The sequence below is a fragment of the Balaenoptera ricei genome, chromosome 2 (genome assembly GCF_028023285.1).
Source record: "Balaenoptera ricei isolate mBalRic1 chromosome 2, mBalRic1.hap2, whole genome shotgun sequence".
Classification (NCBI taxonomy): domain Eukaryota; kingdom Metazoa; phylum Chordata; class Mammalia; order Artiodactyla; family Balaenopteridae; genus Balaenoptera; species Balaenoptera ricei.
Window position 1 is genome coordinate 105,700,839 of NC_082640.1, and position 22,843 is coordinate 105,723,681.

General features: G+C 37.2%; 1 long non-coding RNA gene across 1 annotated transcript in view; it reads left to right on the plus strand.

Moving 5' to 3' along the window:
• Window positions 1–22,843, plus strand: part of LOC132359510 (uncharacterized) — a 404,591-nt gene that overhangs the window by 246,989 nt on the left and 134,759 nt on the right. Inside the window, exon 2 of the long non-coding RNA XR_009500857.1 lies at window positions 7,236–7,320. This is a non-coding gene — a long non-coding RNA (uncharacterized LOC132359510). The remainder of the gene's footprint in view (window positions 1–7,235; window positions 7,321–22,843) is intronic.

Consider the following 22,843-nt stretch of genomic DNA (forward strand, 5'->3'; position numbering starts at 1 on the left):
ACCTATTTCCCCCACCATCTACCCACCTCTCTTCTGGTAACCACCCATTTGTTCTCTGTATCTGAGTCTGTTTTCATTTTGTTTTGTTTGTTTATTTTGTTTTTTTGCATTCCACATATAAGTGAGATCATATGGTATTTGTCTTTCTCTAACTTAATACATTTAGCATAATACCCTCTAGATCCATCTGTGTTGTCACAAATGGCAAGATTTCCTTTTTAATGGTGGAGTAATATTCCATTGTGTTATATGTGTGTGTGTGTGTGTGTGTGTGTGTGTGTTTATACATACACATACCACACCTTCTTTATCCATTCATCTATCAGTGGACACTTAGGTTTTTTCCATATCTTGGTTGTTGTAAATAATGCTGCAGTGAACATTGGAGTGCATATATCTTTCTGAATTAGTGTTTTGTTTTCTTTGAGTAAATATCCAGAAGTGAAAGTGCTGAATCATATGGCAGTTCTATTTTTAACTTTTTGAGGAACCTCCATACTGTTTTCCATAGTGGCTGCCCCAATTTACAATCCCACCAACAGTGTACAAGGGTTACCTTTTCTCCACATCCTCGCCAACACTTACGATTTTGTTGTCTTTTTGTTGATAGTCATTTTGACAAGTGTGAGGTGGTACCTCATTGTGGTTTTGATTTGCATTACCCTGATGATTAGTGATGTTGAGTGTCTTTTCATGAGTCTGTTGGTCATCTGTATGTCTTATTTGGAAAAATAACTATTCAGCCCCTCTGCCCATTTTTTAATTGGGTTGTTTATTTTTTTAAGTTGAGTTATATGAGTTCTTTGTATATTTTGGATATTAAACTCTTATTAAATATATCATTTGCAGATATCTTCTCCCATTCAGTTGGTACTCTTTTTGTTTTGTTGATAGTTTCCTTTGCTGTGCAAAAGCTTTTAAGTTTGATGTAGTCCCATTTGTTTATTTTTGCTTTTGTCTCCCTTGCTTGAGGAGACATATCCAAAAAAATATTGCTAAGACTGATGTCAAACAGTGAGCTGACTATATTTTCTTCTAGGAGTTTTATGGATTCAGGACTTACATTTAAGTCTTTAATCCAGTTTGAATTTATTTTTGTATATGGTATGAGAAAGTAGTCTAGTTTGATTCTTTTGCATATTACTGTCCAGTTTTCCCAATAACACTTTTTCCCTGCATAGTCTTGCCTCCTTTATCATAGATTAATTGACCATATAAAGCATGGGATTATTTCCGGGATCTCTATTTGCTTCCATTGATCTGTATGTCTGTTTTGGTGCCAGTACCATACTGTTTTGATTATTGTAGCTTTGTAGTATAGTTTGAAATCAGGGCGTTTGATACCTCCAGCTTTGTTTTCTTTCTCACGATTGTTCTGGCTATTCAGGGTCTTTGTGTTTTCATATAAATTTTAGAATTATTTGTTCTATTTCTGTGAGAAAGAAATGCCATTGGTATTTTGATAGGGATTTCATTGAATCTGTAGGTTGCCTTGAGGGAGTGTGGTCATTTTAACAATATTAATTCTTCCAATCCATTAACACAGTACATCTTTCCATTTGTTTTTGTTGTCTTGAATTTCTTTCATCAATGCTTAAAGTTTGCCAAGGATCAGTCTTTTACCTCCTTGGTTAGATTTATTCCTAGGTGTTTTATTCATTTTGATGCAAATGTAACTGAGATTGTTTTCTTAACTTCTCTTTCTGATAGTTTGTTGCTAGTGTATAGAAATGCAACAGATTTTTGTACAACAATTTTATATCCTGCAACTTTACTGAATTCACTGATGAGCTCTCATAGTTTTTTGGTGGCATCTTTAGGATTTTCTCTGTGTAGCACCATGCCATCTACAAACAATGACTATTTTACTTTTTTCTAATTTGTATTCCTTTTACTTCTTTTTCTGTCTGATTGCTGTGGCTAGAACTTCCAATACTATGTTGAATATAAGCAGTGAGAGTGGGCATCCTTGTCTTGTTCTGATCTTAGAGGAAATGCTTTCAGCTTTTCACTGTTGAGGATGACCTTGGCTGTGGGTTTGTCATATATGACCTTTATTTTGTTGAAGTATGCTCCATTTATACATTGAAGTATGCTCCCTCTATATCCACTTTGTTGAGAATTTTTATCATAAATTGATATTGAATTTTGGCAAAAGCTTTTTCTGCATCTATTGAGATGATCATATGATTATCTTTATTCAATTTGTTATTGTGATATATCACATTGATTGATTTGCAGCTATTGAACCATACTTATACCCCTGGAATGAATCCCACTTGATCATGGTGCATGATGCTTTTAACATATTGTTCAATTTAGTTTGCTAATACTTTGTTGAGCATTTTGCATCTATGTTCATCAGTGATATTAATCTATAATTTTCTGTTTTTGTGCTTTGTCTGGTTTTGGAATCAGAATGATGTTAGCCTCAGAGGATGAGTTCAAAAGTGTTCCTTCCTCTTCACTTTTTTGGAATCATTTGAGAAGGATAGATGTTAACTGTATTTTAAACGTGGTAGAATTCTCCTGTGAAGCCATATGGTCCTGGACTTTTGTTTTTTGGGAGTTTTCTTTTTCTTTTTTTTAATAATGGATTTAATTTCATTACTAGTAACCAGCCTGTTCATATTTCCTGTTTCTTCCTGATTCAATATTGGGAGAGTATATGTTTCTTGGAATTTACCCATTTCTTCTAGGTTGTCCATGTTATTGGTGTATAATTGTTCATAGTAATATTTTATGATCCTTTGTATTTCTGTGGTGTCAGTTGTAACTTCTCTTTCATTTCAGATTTTAATAATTTGGGGCCTCTTTCTTCTTTATGAGTCTGGCTAAAGGTTATCAAATTTTGTTTATCTTTTCAAAGAACCAGTTCTTAGTTTCATTGATCTTTTCTATTGTTTTTTAGTCTCTACTTCACTTATTTCTGCTTTGATCTTTATTAATGTTTTTCCTTCTACTAACTTTCAGTTTTGTTCTTTTTCTAGTTCCTTTAGATGTAAGATTAGTTTGTTTATTTGAGATTTTTCTTATTTCCTGAGGTAGGCTTGTATCACTCTAAACTTCCCTCTTAGAGCTGCTTTTGCTGTGTACCATGGATTATGGAAAGTTGTGTTTCCATTCATTTGATTCCAAGTATATTTTTAGTTTCCTCTTTGACTTCTTCGGTGACTTGGTTAATAGCGTATCGTTTAGCCTCCACATGTTTGTGGTTTTTGCATTGTTTTGGTAGTTGATTTCTAGTCTCATAGCATGGTGGTCAGAAAAGATGCTTGATATGATTTTAATCTTCTGAAATTTACTGAGACTTGTTTTGTGGCCCAGCATGTGATCTATCCTGGAGAACATTCCATGTGCACTTAAAATTTGTGTTCTGCTGCTTTTGGATTGAACGTTCTATAGATGTATATTAAGTCTATCTGGTCTAATTTATCATTTAAGGCCAGTGTTTCCTCTTTGATTTTCTGTCTGGAAGATCTGTCCATTGATGTACGTGGAGTGTTAAAAGTCCCCTACTATTATTGTGTTACTTTCAGTTTCTTTCTTTATGTCTATTAATATTTGCTTTATGTATTTAGGTGCTCCTATGTTGGGTGCATATCATATATATTTACAATTGTTATATATTCTTGTTGGATTGGTCTCTTTATCATTATGTAATGTTCTTCTTTGTCTCGTTACAGTTTTGTTTTAAAGTCTATTTTGTCTGATATATTTATCACTATCTCAGCTTTCTTTTTGTTTCCATTTGTATGGAATACCTTTTTCCATCCCCTCACTTTCAGTCTGTGTGTCTCTTTAGGTCTGAAATAAGTCTCTTGTAGGCAGCATATATATGGGTTTTTTAAAATTTTTATCCAGTCAGCCACCCTGTGTCTTTTGATAGGAGCATTTAGTCATTTTACATTTAAAGTAATAATTGATAGGTATGTACTTACTGCCATTTTGTTAATTGTTTTCTTGATGTTTTTGTAGTTTTTTTTTTTGTTCTTCTTTTGCTCTCTTTTCCTGTGATTTGATGACTATTTTTAGTGTTATACTTGGATTTTTTTCTCATTTTTGTGTGTGTATCTTTTATAGGTTTTCAGTTTATAGTTATCAGGAAGTTCACATATATATTTATATGTATTTGTATATGTATTTGATTATTTTAAACTGATGATCTCTTAAGCACAAATACATCCTAACAACCCTGCATCTTTACTCTCCCCACTCCCTGAAGCTTAATGTTTTTACATCATATTTTACATCTTTTTGCTTTTTGTATCCCTTAACTACTTATCATGGATATGAATTATTTTATTACTTTTGTCTTTTGATCTTCCTACCAGCTTTATAAGTGATTGATACTTTACTGTATGTTTGTCTTTACCAATGAGATTTTTTCCTTTCATAATTTTCTGTATTTGTAGTTGTAGTCTTTAATTTTCCACTTAGAGAAGTCCCTTTAACATTTCTTGAATGCTGGTTTAGTGGTGCTGATGTCATTTAGATTTTGCTTGTCTGTAAAACTCTTTATCTCTCCTTCAAACCTGAATGATATGTTTGCTTTGTAGAGTATTCTTGGTTATATGATTTTTCTCTTACATCACTTTGAATATATTGTGCCACTCCCTTCTGGCCTGCTAGTTTCACCTGAAAGTCAGTTGAGAATCTTATGGAAGTTCCCTTGTATGTAACTAGTTGCTTTTCTCTTGCTGCTTTTTATTATTCTCTCTTTATCTTTCATTTTTACTATTTTAATTATAATGTATCTTGTGGACCTCTTTGAGTTCATCTCATTTGGGACTCTGTGCTTCCTGGACCTGGATGTCTTTTTCCTTTCCCAGGTTAGGGAAGTTTTCAGCTATTATTTCTTAAAATAAATTATCTGCTTTTTTTCTCTCTCATCACTTTCTGGGACCCCTATAATGTGAATGTTAGCACACTTGATGTTGATCCAGGGGTCTCTTAAACTATTTTCATTTTTTTGATTATTTTTTTCTGTTCAGCTTGGGTGATTTTCACTACTCTGTCTTCCAGATTGCTGATCCATTCCTCTGTATCATCTAGTCTACTGTTGATTCTTTCTAGTGTATTTTTTGGTTTCTCACTCTCTGATAAAATTCTCAGTGTTCATTCTCCCAAGTTTGTGGAGCATCTTTATGATTATTACCTTAAACTCTTTTTTTTTAAATTAATTAATTTATTTTTGGCTGCATTGGGTCTTTGTTGCTGCGCATGGGCTTTCTCTAGTTGCAGTGAGCAGGGGCTACTCTTTGTTGTGGTGCACTGGCTTCTCATTGCGGTGGCCTCTCTTGTTGCGGAGCACAGGCTCTAGGTGCATGGGCCTCAGTAGCCATGGCATGTGGGCTCAGTAGTTGTGGCTCAAGGTCTCCAGAGTGCAGGCTCAGTAGTTGTGTGCATGGCTTTGTTGCTCCACGGCACATGGGATCTTCCCAGACCAGGGCTCGAACCTGTGTCCCCTGCACTGGCAGGCGGATTCTTAACCACTGTGCCACCAGGGAAACCCTACCTTAAACTCTTTATCAAGTAGATTGCTTATCTCTACTTTGTTTAGTTCTTTTTCTGAGGTTTTGTCTTGTTCTGTCATTTGGAACATATTCCTCTGTCTCTTGGTTTTGCCTAACTCTCTGTGTTTTTTTTCTATGTATTAGGTAGGTTGGTTGTGTTTCCCGAGCTTGAGGAAGTGGCCTTATGTAGGAGATGTCTTATATGGCCCAACAGCATGCTCCCCTCTGGTCACCAGACCTATATGCTTTAGGCGTGCCTCCTATGTGGGATGCATGGGCCTTTCTAGGGTGGTGGGCCAACTACTGCAGGTACACTGGTTGACAGTGCTGGCCTCTGGCCTATTTGGCTGCCAAGCCCTGCCTTGTGCAATGGCTGCTGGCCCACTGGTGGGTGAGGCCAGGTCTGGCATGGCTGGCTCTGCAGCCTGGGAGGTCCCAGAACTGGTGCTGGCCCACTGGTAGGCAAGGCTGGGTCCCAGGGCAGCTGGCTGCCTGGCCCACGGGGTCCCAGGACTGGTGCTGGCCCACTGGAGGGTGGGCATGCCTCCAGTGCTAATAAGCTAGAGAGAAGGCTCTAAAATGGTGCTTGCCAGCCCCAGTGTCCTTTGGTAGAACAACTCCCTAAACTGGCTGCCAACAGTATCTGTGTCCCCAGGGGGCATCCCAGTTGCCTCCTGCCTCTATCGGAGGTTCTCCAAGATCAGCCAATGGGTGTGATCCAGGCTTCTTTCAAAGTACTGCCTCTGCACTGGGATTTGGACCATGTGAGATTTTGTTCCTGTCCTTTAAGAGTGGAGTCTCTGTTTCCTACAGCCCTCCAGCTCTCCTGTACACAAGCCCCACTGGCCTTCAAAATCAGACATTCTGGAAGCTCCATGCAGAGCTCCTGAGCTGGGGAGCCTAATGTGGAGCTCGGACACCTAGCTCTTTGGGGAGAACCTCTGCAACTGTGATTATCCTCCCATTTGTGGGTCACTTACCGAGGGTTATGGGCCCTGACCATACTGTGTCTCTGCCCCTCCTATCCATCTCGTGTGGTTCCTTCTTTTATCTTTAGTTGCGGAAAATCTTTTCTGCTAGTCTTCAGTTCATTCTCCTAGATAGTTGCTCTATTAATAGTTGTGATTTTGCTGTGCCTGTTGGAGGAGATAAGCTCAGGGGCTTCCTGCTCCACCACCTTGGCCACACCTCAGGGACAGCTTTATGGTAATTCATTAAAAGTGTATTGTTATACACTTCTCTTTCTCTGTCTCTTTGTTTAACTCCCTCTATGAAATTTAAGTTGTTTTACTAAGTTATAGGTAGATCTTTCCTTTTCAATTGACCATTGCTATTATTGTCTTCACAGTTACAATATTTCATTGGGAGATGGGAACAAGTATAACAATCATGTGACTAGTTAGTTCTTTTTTGAAGAGAGTATGAATACCTAGAGTTAAATTTGATTTGGTTAATAATACTTCTTCTCTCTCTGATGAATAGATATTTTTATCATTCTTAATTTTTTTATCTGTTAGTTAGGTCTTTTCAGTGATAACTTGTATACCCTCGTGACTTATAATGTTTTACCTTCACCTAGGTAATATGTAAGACTTATAAAATTGTTGGTATTTTTCTGATCTACTGACACAAGTGCTGCAAATGCAGTTTCTCTGATGTCAAACTGTCAAGGAAGCACCTGTACACCTCTGATTCATGAATTTGTGCTTTGTGTCACAGGATGCCAAAAGCCCACCGGACCAAAATAATATTAAAGACATCCAAGGAGAACATCTCTGAATGGGCAGCAAGATTCCTCAGACAGGTACACTGTCCTGTTTCTCTTGTTTCACTCCTGCACCTCATCATGAGATATGCATGGACTGTTTAAGTGGTTGAAGAGGATTATGAATGGCAGTGGGAGGAGGCATTAACTTCTGTTGACATGAATACTGACTCGTAGGCATCATGACTTCATTACTACCTCTGTTTTCCTGGCATAGCCCTGTAAATAGCAGTGAGCCATGGTGACTCCCATCATTCCTAGGAAGCTTGGTGATGTGTAAGGAGCAAGCTTAGTGTCCCGTTGACCCATAGAGGGAAGTATACAAGTCTGGGTAGGGCTGGGTTCAAAGGAGAGTGCCATAACCTGGGAGTCAATATTAGGCTTGAGGACAGAGCATTGCTGGGCCAGAAACTCATGCTTAAAGATTAGGAAAAGGATTCAGGAGTCAGGGAACCCAGCAGTATCCAGGTACATTGCCAAGAAGATGGAATCTGACAGCAGAGAAGAGTGCAAAATTCCTACAGAAGGTACCTTCTTTTTCACTCTCGTGATAATTTCCATTCCCACATTCATGAGATGAAAGTTGTTAAGATGCTTGAACAAGGATTGTGAGATGACAATGAGAGGATGTTTCCTTTTTTGTTTTTAATATTACAAAAAATATTTGTTTTTAATATTAATGTTAAAAATGTGCTCTCTTGAACAAGACTTAAAACATGTATAATCCTTCCTTATGGACTGGGCATAGTAAAAGGGCCCTGGAGTAACTCTGGCCTAAATGAATGAATATTAAGTTGCAGATGCTTTGTATTGTATACCCAGAGCCAAATGAATGACAGCATGATACTGTGATTGTAACCCCAGAGGTTGATTCCACACTCTGTTTTTTTCCCCAAAGTGTCGTAGTAACTTGGGTCGCATGATAAGAATTTGATTTCTGGTCTTCCCACCCAACAATCTTGCTGTATAACAAATCAAAACTGAATCTCAAGCTGATGCTCTTGCCCTGCCACCCTCTGAGTTGTTTACTTAGTAACTAGAATGGGTTTGTTCTGATCCAGCCACAGCAAACACCCTAGGCAAATATCACGCTGTCAGTATGCCCCTACCCATTGCCTTGGTGGTTCATCTCTCCTCTTCTGAAGACACCTTCTTCAGGCACCATTGTGCTGTCCCTGGCCCACACAGGTCTTCCTACCACCAGGTCACACACAAGGCAACAGCTTTTAACTTTGACTTTTAAGACTTCCTTCTCCCATCAGATTTTATTTGTCTAGTTTTCACTCCCTTTGGGGTGTTCTTCAAAGAAAAGTAATGGAGAAGAGTGACGCTCCATGAATGAACTAAATATATGACTTTGGACTCATTTACATAACTTTCTAAACTGCTAAGCAAAAAGGCTATATTTAAGTCCAATACAAACACCTTGTCCTAACATGCTCCAGCCCCCATTGCAGGAGGAGATGATTGTTATGTTGTGTTTAAAGGCTGAAAGTAAAGGAAGGAAACCTTAAGCCACGTAAATTGAAAATAAATATTATTTTTCTCTAAGGCTCACCAGTGTAAAAAAAATCTCCTTTCAAGGAACAAACTTTGTTATTAGTTCTCAATGTGCCAAAAAGTCAGCAATGGTAGCCCCTACTTTACACCTCCCCTAAAAGAAATAAGTGGATGCTTTTTCTCATATTGTAAACTCAGCATTATTTAGAATCTCTTCTAAACTTCCAGCATTGTAGGGTTCAAAAATATTTGTTTCCAGCTCAAAAATAAGTAGAGAGATTTGGTTTTGAAAATATTTTTGGCAGTTTGTTTAAATAAAAGTTTTAGAAATCTTAATTCAGTAATTCAAATCCTTTATGGTGTTTTCCTAAAAATACATCTCAATGCCTAAAAGGTATCTTAAAATGACTGGAATGGTGACTATGGCCATTAGCAGCACACAAGTGTCAAAATGCCATATACAGCTGGCTTTGGCTTTCCTGAGTGAGCCCAGGAAATGTAGAGGAAGAAAATACCTGAATAAAAGGGCATAAGTCACCTACAGTTGATGTAGTTCTTGACTCTTTTCAAAGCATTTGGGAGAAGAGAATGGACAAACCAGAAGTAGGCTGACAATGGAATACTTTCCATGGAAGGGATGTTGTTTCTCTCTCTCTATTTAGTGAGCCTTTCTTCCTTACTATCATTTAGTTTTTCTTAGCAGTTAAAGTTGGGTACTAGCTTTCCAGTGTAATCACTTTGACTGTCAAGTAAGGGAAGTAGCCTTAGCTAGCCATTTCTCCAAATGTACCTTAGTGATTTGATAAACATTTCTAGAAAAAGTACTGTAGGAAGATTATTCCCTAACACAAACCTGCCCAGCTTGCATGCTTAGGACTACCTGTAGCATTCATCATGGTGTTCTCCATCTCACTTTCCGTTAGCACCTTGGGAGACAGAGGTCGAAATGTTTCCTGAGGGAGGTTTGTCACCTCGAATCATTGGAAATCTGTGAATTCCCTCCTTTCCAGACATACTACTAAATCCCTCCATATATCCTGCTTGTTCTTTTCCCTCTCAACTGATTTTAAAAAGTCAAGAATTAGTTAACTTTGGAAGTTCTTTGAGATTGGAGATTATGAGACAGGTACTTCTGCTTTATTTGGGAAAATGGTAGCTTCTGTGTTTCTATTTAATATAACCTGTTCCTGATTGCAAAAGTAACACCATCTTGTTGTTATACATAAAAAAGGAAAAAACATCTCACCACCCAAAGACAACTACAGGTCATCAGGGGTGTGTGTGTACGCGCCTGTGTGTGTGTGTGTGTCTGTGCACACATGCATATTCAAAGGCATCCTGAAAATATGATTTTTGAACCCATATATTCTACCAATGTATGAGCATTTACACACATCATTAAAAACAGTCTGTATGAGTGATATTTAGTAGCCCCATAATATTCCATTGTATGTTTCTCCTACTAGGAGAAATTGTTGACCTTTAATCTTTCTAACCTACAAAAAACGGCAGTTTGACATGGTTCAACCTAGTAAAATTTGCTTAAATTTGTTTCCCAATCATTGGACATCGTGTCTAGCTTTTAAAATGTTAAATAACTGACCTATGAACATTTCCGAACATATTTGTATTTGTTCACGTATTTAACCTTTTCCTCAGAATAATTTCCAAGAAAAGAAAGAATTGATTTAGAAAGTATGAAAAACATGGAGGCTCTTATTACCTATTTTGAAATTCCTTGCAAAGAGGTTGTAGCAATTTATGTTCTTCTTGACTATATATAAGAGTTCCAGTTTTACCCTATCCTCACAAAAATTGAGAATTATAATATTTTTATCTTTGCTAATCCTATAGGTAAATATTATATGCCATATTATTTAACCAGTATGACTATAATTGGCATAATTCATATTTGCTTCAATTTTACTTCAAGATGAAAAAATTCAATTTGTAAATGTATGAAATTAGTTGAGAGGCAAAGTCTAAAACATAAAATAGAATTGGGTTTAATGTGATATTGAATTACTCTCCTATTACCCCAGATCCACGATAACAGTGTCTTTGGTAAAGTATAGGAAACTACAGAGGTGACAGTTTCATTGATACTATCTTTGATTTAATGTGAGAAGAATCTGAGATTTGCCATTGTGAGTAATTCATTTGTATACAAAAATATATGTGTGGATTTGCCATATTTCTTCAGCAAAGGAAATTATTTCTTTCTGTGTTGTTTTTGTTACAAAGCCTCATTTAAAATATGTGTTCTTTTCCTGTCCTTCAAAGTCATTTTAACAGTCAAATACATTTTGAGCATAGTTCATTTGTGAAATGAGCTGGTTCAGATAAAAGATAAAATGCTCTAGTCAGATTGATCAAGAAAAAAATGATAGAAGACACAAATTACCAATATCAGCTATTAAAATAGGAGGAATCACCATGGGTTTTAAAGACATTAAAAGGATAGTAAGAAAGTATTATGCAGTAGTTTATGCCAATACATTTGACAACTTAGATGAAATGGACAAAATCTTAGAAAGCACAAACTATAAAACTTTTTAAAATTGAAGTATAGCTGATAATATAATGTGTTAATTACTGCTGCATGGCGAAGTGATTCAGTTATACATATATATACATTTTTAAAAATATTTTTTTCCATTATGGTTTACCATAGGATATTGAATATAGTCCTCTGTGCTATACAGTAGGACCTTGTTGTTTATCCATTCTATACACAAAAGCTTAAATCTGCTAACCCCAACCTCCCACTCCATCCCTTGCCCAGCCTCCTCCCCCTTGACAACCACCAGTCTGTTCTCTACGTCCATGATTTTGTTTGTTTCATAGATAGGTTCATTTGTGTCATACTGTAGATTCCACATATAAATGATATCATATGGCATTTGTCTTTCTCTTTCTGAGTTACTTCACTATGATAATCTCTAGTTGCATCCATGTCGCTGCAAATGGCATTACTTCTTTTTTCTTAATGGCTGAGTAGTATTCCATTGTGTGTGTGTGTGTGTGTGTGTGTGTGTGTGTGTGTGTATACACCACATCTTCTTTATCCATTTGTTTGTTGATGGACATTTAGGTTGTTTCCATGTCTTGACTATTGTGAATAGTGCTGCTATGAACATAGGGGTGCATGTATCTTTTTGAATTATAGTTTTGTCTGGATATATGCCTAGGAATGGGATTGCTGGATCATATGGTAATTCATTTTTAGTTTTCTGAGGAACCTCCGTACTGTTTTCCACAGTGGCTGCACCAACTTACATTTCCACCAACAGTTATAAAACTTAATCAGGAAAAAAAAGGATACCCTAAAGAGCCCCATATCTATTAAAGAAATCGTAGGAACAAATCTTCTCATATTAGATATGTACTGTATATTGTACATCAAGACAGACAAAAACTAAAATAAAACTCTAAGCCCAGGGGTCTTCACTGGTGAGTTCTACCAAACACTTAGGGGAAAAAATATCTACACCAACGCTTCAGAAAATAGAAGAAAAGAAAGTATTTCTCAGCTCGTTTTTTGAGGTCAGTATTACCTGATACCAAAACTGTAGACATTATAAGAAAATAAACTGTAGATCAGTATCCTTCATGAACTTAGACACAAAAAACCTTAATGTACCAGCAAATTGCAACCATCAATATATAAAATAGGTAATATATTATGAATTAGTAGTTTATTCAGGAATGTGAGATCACTTCAGTTTTCAAAAATTAATCAGTTCATATCTTCATATCAATATCTTGAAAAAAATAATATGAGATCTCCTTATATGCAGAAAAAGCAAACTTCAAGAACCATTTGTGATTTTAAAAATAAATAAAACTCTGATAAACTAGAAGAAGGGAAATTTCTCAACCTGATAAAGAACATCTACAAAATATCTGCAGCTATCATTATATGTAATGATGAAACACTAATTGCTTTCACTCCCTAAGATCAGGAAGAAGGCAAGAATGTCCATTCTTATCACATGTATTCAACATTGTACTGTATGTACTAGCCGCTGCAATAAGACAAGTTAAAAATAAATAAAAGGCATACAAATTGCAAAGGAAAAGACAAAATTGTCTTTATTCACAGACAACATGATTGTACACATAGGAAAATCTGAAAGTAAAATATACTGGTTAATAAACTAGATGTGGTTCAAATCACCCAGGGAGAGAGGATAGAATAGAAACAGAACAAAATCTAGGATTGAGTTTACAAAAACCCAAAGTTTAAAGGCTGGGTAGAGGAAGATAAATCTAGGAAGGAGAAAAAGGAATGGTTAGCAAGATATGAAGGAGAAAAAGGAATGGTTAGCAAGATATGACTCTTGATGAAGAGAGAGTCATCAAAAAGTACCTTTTCTGGAAAATGTGTGCTTAATATCACTCTTGATGAATTGAAATATCTTAAAAATAGGAGCAGTTGTAATGAGAAGTAATTAAGCAAATAAGGATAAGTAAGTGAAAGTGATTTTAGATATTAGAGATGATGTCATGCAGATTGTGTCTTTTTCAAAAGAAAATAATTTTAAATTTTGTTTAATGCTTTTATTTATTGTCCTAAATTCTACTTTATGTGACAATCATTTTACTAATGCTCCTTTATTTTTTCCAGTCATCATTAATTTATAATTTTTAAATCTGCTCTTCAAGTTTCTCTTTTATATTCTATTTTGTTGCTATAGTTATAACTACAGAAAATATTTAGAATAGTCAAAGGAATGGTTTTGAAGAGAAACAAAGGATCTTGTTTTAATTATTAGATAAATATAGAGAAGACAAACAAAATATTAGCAGTGATCATCTCTGACTATTTAGATTTCAGATACAATTTTCATGCATCTTTGTATTAACTAAATGTTTTAAGATGAACATATATTACTTTTATAATTTGAATTGTTACAAAGCATTACTGCAATTTAAAACAAGGAGACACCATTTTTCACCTGTCCTATTTTCTTGTTTATTGATCAGTTGTTTCCTCTTTTTGAGTTATCTTCTATGGTAGTTTTCCCTTTTTATACTGGATTGTTGGCCTTTTTCAAACTAATTTGAAGGCACGCTCTATATATTTATTGTCTCTTTTCTGTTTTACAGGTTATTTATATTTTATCCCAGTTTATCATTTTGTTTTAATTTTATTCATGTCATTATCCATATTACAGTTTTAATTTGTATGTAGTAAAATCTGTCAGTTCTTTGCTGTGTGTCTTATTGGTTCATGTGAAATTATTTTGACAGGAAAAAAAATGATAATAAATGCACAGCTTTAGACAGACATAAATTGTGATATATCTACCTGATTGAAAGCCATGCAGCAAACAAGAATTATTTAGTAACATTAAAAATGTTTATAATTTCTTGCTAATAATATAGTAAATGCAAACAATATGAATCCATATTTTTACTCTATGTACATATAGATCAACACATAGGAAACCAAGACTGAAAATGCATAAATAGCAATTATCTCTGTGTGGTATAAGCATAGATGACATCATTTTCTTCTTTGCACTTTTCTGCATTTTTCAGTTTTGTTGTTTCCTGTACCATACCTGAAAATAGCTTTTAAAATAAGAAAAAAGTCTTTAAAAGGTATTTTAAAAATAAATATAAGAACATATATGAAAGTGATTATAATGAAATGATATTCAAGGTTAAGTTAACGAATGGATAAGTGGGAGTTAAGGGAAAGAGACTAAAATGTTTCTAAAGTTTTGAAGCTGGAAGCCTAAAAATATGGTGGTGCCCTTGACAAATTAAGGGTGTGGGAGGAGGACAACATGAGGAAAAGTTGAAGAGGTCTACCTTAGACATGCTGAGTTTCTATTGACAGTGTACTGTCCACGTACACATAAGTCATTTGGAAATGTGGGACTGGAATTCAAAGTGAGAGATAACAGACATAAAAAGTCACGTGAAATGAAGTAAAATATGAGAATTCTGAGAATAGATGATTCCACAGGAGATCTATCAAGAGAACTTAGTCCTTAGGAAACACTTCCATTGGAGGGACAGGAAGAGCACCTAGAAAAGGAGACAGAGCTGAGAAAGGAATCTCTGGATGACACAGACCAAGTTATCTATCTTGGGAATGATGGAGACAGGGAAGTTTTCACTGAGCACATGAACATCCTGCCATGGTCAAGAATGTGACTTTATTTCTGCTCTCATGCTTCTGAGTGGGAATAAATATGCCAGAGTGCTCCCATCACCTTTCATCCTAAAGATCCCCACCTAGACTTTTCTACAACCAATTCTACAGTTCTACAACCAATATGTATGTATCTTCCAAATCCAGAATAAGAGGGGAGCATTTGGAGATAGAGACCAGGAGAATTCGAGAGTTAGGTGGTGCCGGGGCAATGAAGTTCTCTCTTTAGAGAGGGGAAGGAGCAATATTTACTCCTGTCTCCTGACACCCCGACAGAAGGAGACAGATTTCTCTACTACCAGGGTCTGATTCTGGAGAGAAGAGAACTGAGAAGGAATAGGGAATCCAAGTAATGACAAAGACTGAGTTTCCCATTACTTAGAAGAGTATGGAAGAAAGACCTTGAAGACCCAAGTCAGAGTAAACATCTGAGTCCTGCCACAGGTCTTTAGTGGGAGAGATAAAAACTTCCCCCTTGCCTGAAACACATGTCAACAGGAACGCCAGGCATGGCTGATCTCTATCAGCTTACCAAGGCCAAGCCCCACGCTATTCCAAGGGCTGGATCTGAGTGACCAGCAACTCCTTTAACCCCAAGGCCAGCTCTCCTTTCAACACCGATGTCTGCATGTTTCATTTTGTTTTTGTTGTTTCCTTCCCGCATTAAAGATGAAGGGGACAAACAAGGACTTTTTTTCTATTTTAGGAAGTTAGGCAAAGATCAGGCTCTATGAAGGAGAAAGATTGAGTCAAAGATATGGAAAAGTTAAAAAATACTAAAGAGCTAAAGAAAGAAGAATATAGATCCAGAATGGGAAACAAATCTCAAGATTCCTCAGACTTAGAAAAGAAAATTTGCTTTGCAATTAAACACATACTTGCCCCAAAGATGACATAACAAACCATTGTCTGCTTGGATATATTGTGATTGGTTTTCCTGGGGACAGAGCAGAAGAGTCAGGGGTCAACACCATTGATACCACTTAGGGAAGTTGGAGGCAAAGCAAAAAACCTCAGTGGTAATAATTGGAGCAACAGCCTTCTTAGGAAAGGAGGGCTTATGCATTTTTCCCTTAAATGTAAAATGAAAAACAAATATTAAAAATGAACAGAAATTTTATTTCTTTTTAAACTATAGTTGCTCTTGGAAACAAGTACCAAGGACACTTTGTTCATTGCCGCAGGCCTAATAAATTTAAGGCACCAAATGTGTAATTGGAAGTTTATCATTTGGAAAGATCTTTCTCTTTAAAAGCATAGGCATCCACTAGCAGTCGGTTGGTGTCAAGCAAACAGCCAAGCCAAATAGCAGTTGCTTACTGTTTGGCATGCAGGTGGTAGGGCCATCAAACCGTTTTTCAGAGAAGTCCACAGCTCCCTGTGGAATACCTGGGAGGAGGAAAGGGAACAGGAGTTTGGAAGGGAGGGTGGCGGGACCATCACGGAACCATGGAAAGAATGCCAGTACATGTATTGGGATTGGGGACGGAGAAGTTTTACAACTTCTAAATCTAAATTAAAAAGGCAAATATTTCTTAAGTAGATATTGATACAGGAGATGACTTACAACCATAATAACGGGCAATATTTATTGAGTACTTGGTGTGTGCCAGATAACATGCTAAGCACTTTAAATGTTGTATTGAAGTCTCAAAACAACTCAGTTTTATTGATGGAAACTATGATTTTTAGTGAGATGGAGTAACTCACTGCTGTCTACATCACATAACCAGCGGCAGAACCAACAATTAAACCTACATCAGTCTGGCTTCAGTACCACACTTTTGCAAACCACCACCTCTTTCCCACCACACACTCAACTGAAATGAAAGGGTCTTGTTTGTCTCAATCTTGTTTATATATTTTGAGATACAGTAAGAGCTGCTTCCTATCCCTATTCTTTTTAGAATTCATCAAGAATAAGAGAATTCAGTCAAAATTGCTGAGACAAGCTCCCCTGGCTGAGTGAGAGGCAGTCTGGAAGTTTCTGCTTCTTTTGAGTGGCTTTTTCTCACAGTCCATAGTTAAGGCAAAAATGATTAGGTGTATTTCAGGATGTGTGGTTTCAGTGGACACTCCTAAAGCATGCAAAAGAAGGGACTGTAAATAAAGCAGACACACAGATGGTAAGAAATACTGGTCCTTTCCCTAATACTCAGTTAATCTCTACCTCTCAGGTACTGTCCTGACTTCATCCAAATACATCCCAGTTTTCACCTGGAGAGGCTGAAAACATACAGAGGAGTGGTCTTTTCTTCTTCTTCCTCTGCTTCATCTCCAAGGGAAGACTCATTGATAGGGTGTGTGTGCCTGTGTGCGTGTGTGTGTGTGTGTGTGTGTGTCTGTCTGTCTCTGTGTCTGTTACTCCACATGCTGCTTATTTTCCTGTTTGTGCGCCTTTCCTAGAATGAGTTAAGGCCAAGAACTGAAAATTTAGGACTAAAGCTACTTCCTAACACCAGTTTCACAGCAACAGTTGATGGTGATTGATGTGCTCTGTCTCTTGAAACATTTGGGAACATTCAGTTCCTTGCCCACAATTGCACAGTTAGTGAGAGGCACACGGCTCACATACAGGGCTAGCTGATTCTAATGCCTGAGCTCTTAAACACTAATCATACTGATGTCAAATCATCGGTTACAAAAGAGGAAGTCAACATAGTATCACAAGCAGAGAGAATCCCTGTATTCACGAGAAATTGAAAGATGGACTATCCACTCCTCCACTTGCTCCGTGTCCTGTATGACCTGTAACAGCTCCTGTCTCCTCCACCTGACGCTCCCCACTGGGGTTCTAGTGACTCCCCACTCCCCTTGTCCCTTGAGCCTGAGGGGCAAATGCTCCCCACCCTCCACGGCCCCCTATGGCTTCCCTGCACTCTGCCCAAATCTTTGAGCATCATCTCTTCATTAAACCCTCCTATGTTATCCATTTTAAGGGTTCATCTTTTTATTGCCAGTACCCTGACTGATTCACTCTTACAATATTACATTTAAAAATAGAAAACTACATTACATCTACATTCTGACAGTCAAGAAATTTTATACCGGAGACCTTCAAGATGGCGGAGGACTAAGACGTGGAGATCACCTTCCTCCACACAAATACATCAGAAATACATCTACATGTGGAACAACTCCTACAGAACACCTACTGAATGCTGGCAGAAGACTCAGACTTCCCAAAAGGCAAGAAACTCCCCACGAATCTGGCTGTGTGGCTGACAGGGTCTTGGTGCTCCGGCCAGGTGTCAGGCCTGTGCCTCTGAGGTGGGAGAGGCGAGTTCAGGACACTGGTCCACCAGAGACCTCCCAGCTCCACGTAATATCAAATGGCAAAAGCTCTCCCAGAGATCTCCATCTCAACGCTAAGATGCAGCTCCACTCAATGACCAGCAAGCTACAGTGCTGGACACCTGAAGCCAAACAAGTAACAAAACAGGAACACGATCCCACCCATTAGCAGAGAGGCTGCCTAAAATCATAATAAGGTCACAGACACCCCAAAACACACAACCAGATGCGGTCCTTCCCACCAGAAAGGCAAGATCCAGCCTCAGACACCAGAACACAAGCACCAGCACCCTCCACCAGGAAGCCTATACAACCCACTGAACCAAACTTAGCCACTGGGGGCAGACACCAAAAACAACGGGAACTACGAACCTGCAGCATGCAGTAAGTTAAGCAAAATGAGAAGACAGAGAAAAACACAGCAGATGAAGGAGCAAGGTAAAATCCCATCAGACCAAACAAACGAGGACGAAATAGGCAGTCTACCTGAAAAAGAATTCAGAGTAATGATAGTAAAGATGATCCAAAATCTTGGAAATAGAATGGAGAAAATACAAGAAACATTTAACAAGGACCTAGAAGAACTAAAGAGCAAATAAACAATGATGAACAACACAATAAATGAAATTTAAAATTCCCTAGAAGGAATCAATAGCAGAATAACTGAGTCAGGAGAACAGATAAGTGACCTGGAAGATAAAATAGTGGAAATAATTACCGCAGAGCAGAGCAGAATAAAGAAAAAAGAATGAAAAGAACTGAGGACAGCCTCACAGACCTCTGGGATAACATAAAACGCACCAACATTCGAACTATAGGGGTCCCAGAAGAAGAAGAGAAAAAGAAAGGGACTGAGAAAATATTTGAAGAGATTATAGTTGAAAACTTCCGTAATATGGGAAAGGAAATAGTCAAGTCCAGGAAGCGCAGAGAGTCCCATACAGGATAAATCCAAGGAGAAACACACCAAGACACATATTAATCAAACTATCAAAAATTAAATACAAAGAAAAAATATTAAAAGCAGCAAGGAAGAAACAACAAATAACATACAAGGGAATCCCCATAAAGTTAACAGCTGATCTTTCAGCAGAAACTCTGCAAGCCAGAAGGGAGTGGCAGGACATTTTTTTTTTTTTTTAAGTATTTGTTTTTATTTATTTATTTATGGCTGTGTTGGGTCTTCGTTTCTGTGCGAGGGCTTTCTCTAGTTGGGGCAAGCGGGGGCCACTCTTCATCACGGTGCGTGGGCCTCTCACTATCGTGGCCTCTCTTGTTGCGGAGCACAGGCTCCAGACGTGCAGGCTCAGTAATTGTGGCTCACGGGCTTAGTTGCTCCGCGGCATGTGGGATCTTCCCAGATCAGGGCTCGAACCCGTGTCCCCTGCATTGGCAGGCAGATTCTCAACCACTGCGCCACCAGGGAAGCCCAGGACATATTTAAAGTGATGAAAGGGGAAAAACTACAACCAAGATTACTCTACCCAGCAAGGATCTCATTCAGATTTGATTAAGAAATTAAAACCTTTACAGACAAGCAAAAGCTAAAAGAATTCAGCACCACCAAGCCAGCTTTACAACAGATGCTAAAGGAACTTCTCTAGGCAGGAAACACAACAGAAGGAAAAGACCTATAATAACAAACCCAGAACAATTAAGAAAATGGTAATATGAACATACACTTCGATAATTACCTCAAATGTAAATGGATTAAATGCTCCAACCAAAAGACATAGACTGGCTGATTGGATACAGAAACAAGACCCATATATATGCTGTCTACAAGCGAACCACTTCAGACCTAGGGACACATACAGACTGAAAGTGAGAGGATGGAAAAAGATACTCCATGCAAATGGAAATCAAAAGAAAGCTGGAATAGCAATCCTCGTATCAGACAAAATAGATTTAAAAAAAAAAGACTATTACAAGAGACAAAGAAGGACACTACATAATGATCAAGGGGTCAATCCAAGAAGAAGATATAACAAGTATAAATATTTATGCACCCAGCATAGGAGCACCTCAATACAGAAGGCAAATGCTAACAGCCATAAAAGGGGAAATCGACAGTAACATAATCATACTAGGGGACTTTAACACCCCACTTTCACCAATGGACAGATCATCCCAAATGAAAATAAATAAGGAAACACAAGCTTTAAATGATACATTAAACAAGATGGACTTAATTGATATTTATAGGACATTCCATCCAAAAACAGAAGATTCCACTTTCTCTCAAGTGCTCATGGAACATTCTCCAGGATAGATCATATCTTGGGTCAAAAATCAAGCCTTGGCAAATTTAAGAAAATTGAAATCATATCAAGTATCTTTTCCAACCACAGTGCTATGAGACTAGATATCAATTACAGGAAAAAAATCTGTAAAAAATACAAACACATGGAGGCTAAACAATACACTACTAAATAACCAAGAGATCACTGAAGAAATCAAAGAGGAAATCAAAAAGTACCTAGAAACAAATGACAATGAAAACACTACGACCCAAAACCTATGGGATGCGGCAAAAGCAGTTCTAAGAGGGAAGTTTTTAGCAATACAGTCCTACCTCAAGAAACAAGAAACATCTCAAATAAACAACCTAACCTTACACGTAAAGCAGTTAGACAAAGAAGAACCAAAAAACCCCAAAGTTAGCAGAAGGAAAGAAATCATAAAGATCAGATCAGAAATAAATGAAAAAGAAATGAAGGAAACAGTAGCCAAGATCAATAAAACCAAAAGCTGGTTCTTTGAGAATATAAACAAAATTGATAAACCATTAGCCAGACTCATCAAGAAAAAAAGGAAGAAGACTGACATCAGTAGAATTAGAAATGAAAAAGGAGAAGTGACAACTGACACTGCAGAAATACAAAGGATCATGAGAGATTACTACAAGCAACTATATGCCAATAAAATGGACAACCTGGAAGAAGTGGACAAATTCTTAGAAAAGCACAACCTTCTGAGACCGAACCAAGAAGAAATGGAAAATATAAACAGACCAATCACAAGTACTGAAATTGAGACTGTGATTAAAAATCTTCCAACAAACAAAAGCCCAGAACCAGATGGCTTCACAGGCGAATTCTATCAAACATCTAGAGAAGAGCTAACACTTATCCTTCTCAAACTCTTCCAAAATACAGCAGAGGGGGGAACACTTCCCAACTCATTGTACGAGGCCACCATCACCCTGATACCAAAACCAGACAAAGATGTCACAAACAGAAAACTACAGACCAATATCACTGATGAACATAGATGCAAAAATCCTCAACAAAATACTAGCAAACAGAATCCACCAGCACATTAAAAGGATCGTACACCATGATCAAGTGGGGTTTATCCCAGGAATGCAAAGATTCTTCAGTATACTCAAATCAATCAATGTGATAAACCATATTAACAAATTGAAGGAGAAAAGCCATATGATCATCTCAGTAGATGCAGAAAAAGCTTTTGACAAACTTCAACACCCATTTATGATCAAAACCCTCCAGAAAGTAGGCATAGAGAGAACTTACCTCAACATAATAAAGGCCATATATAACAAACCCACAGCCAACATCATTCTCAGTGGTGAAAAAATGAAACCATTTCCTCTAAGATCAGGAACAAGACAAGATTGTCCACTCTCACCACTGTTATTCAACATAGTTTTGGAAGTTTTAGCCACAGCAATCAGAGAAGAAAAAGAAATAAAAGGAATCCAAATCGGAAAAGAATACGTAAAGCTGTCACTGTTTGCAGATGACATGATACTATACATAGAGAATCGTAAAGTTGCTACCAGAAAACTACTAGAGCTAATCAATGAATTTGGTAAAGTAGCAGGATACAAAATTAATGCACAGAAATCTCTTGCATTCCTATACACTAATGATGAAAAATCTGAAAGTGAAATTAAGGAAACACTCCCATTTACCATTGCAACAAAAAGAATAAAATACCTAGGAATAAACCTACCTAAGGAGACAAAAGACCTGTATGCAGAAAACTGTAAGACACAGTTGAAAGAAATTAAAGATGATACAAATAGATGGAGAGATATACCATGTTCTTGGATTGGAAGAATCAACATTGTGAAAATGACTATACAACCCAAAGCAATCTACAGATTCAATGCAATCCCTGTCAAACTACCAATAGCATTTTTCACAGAACTAGAACAAAAAATTTCACAGTTTGTATGGAAACACAAAAGACCCCGAATAGCCAAAGCAATCCTGAGAAAGAAAAATGGAGCTGGAGGAATCAGCCTCCTGGATTTCAGACTATACTACAAAGCTACAGTAATCAAGACAGTATGGTACTGGCACAAAAACAGAAATATCGATCAATGGAACAGGATAGAAAGCCCAGAGATAAACCCACGCACATATGGTCACCTTATCTTTGGCAAAGGAGGAAAGAATATACAATGGAGAAAAGACAGCCTCTTCAATAAGTGGTGCTGGAAAAACTGGACAATTTCAATTAAAAGAATGAAATTAGAACACTCCCTAACACCATACACAAAAATAAACTCAAAATGGATTAAAGATCTAAATGTAAGGCCAGGCACTTTCAAACTCTTAGTGGAAAACA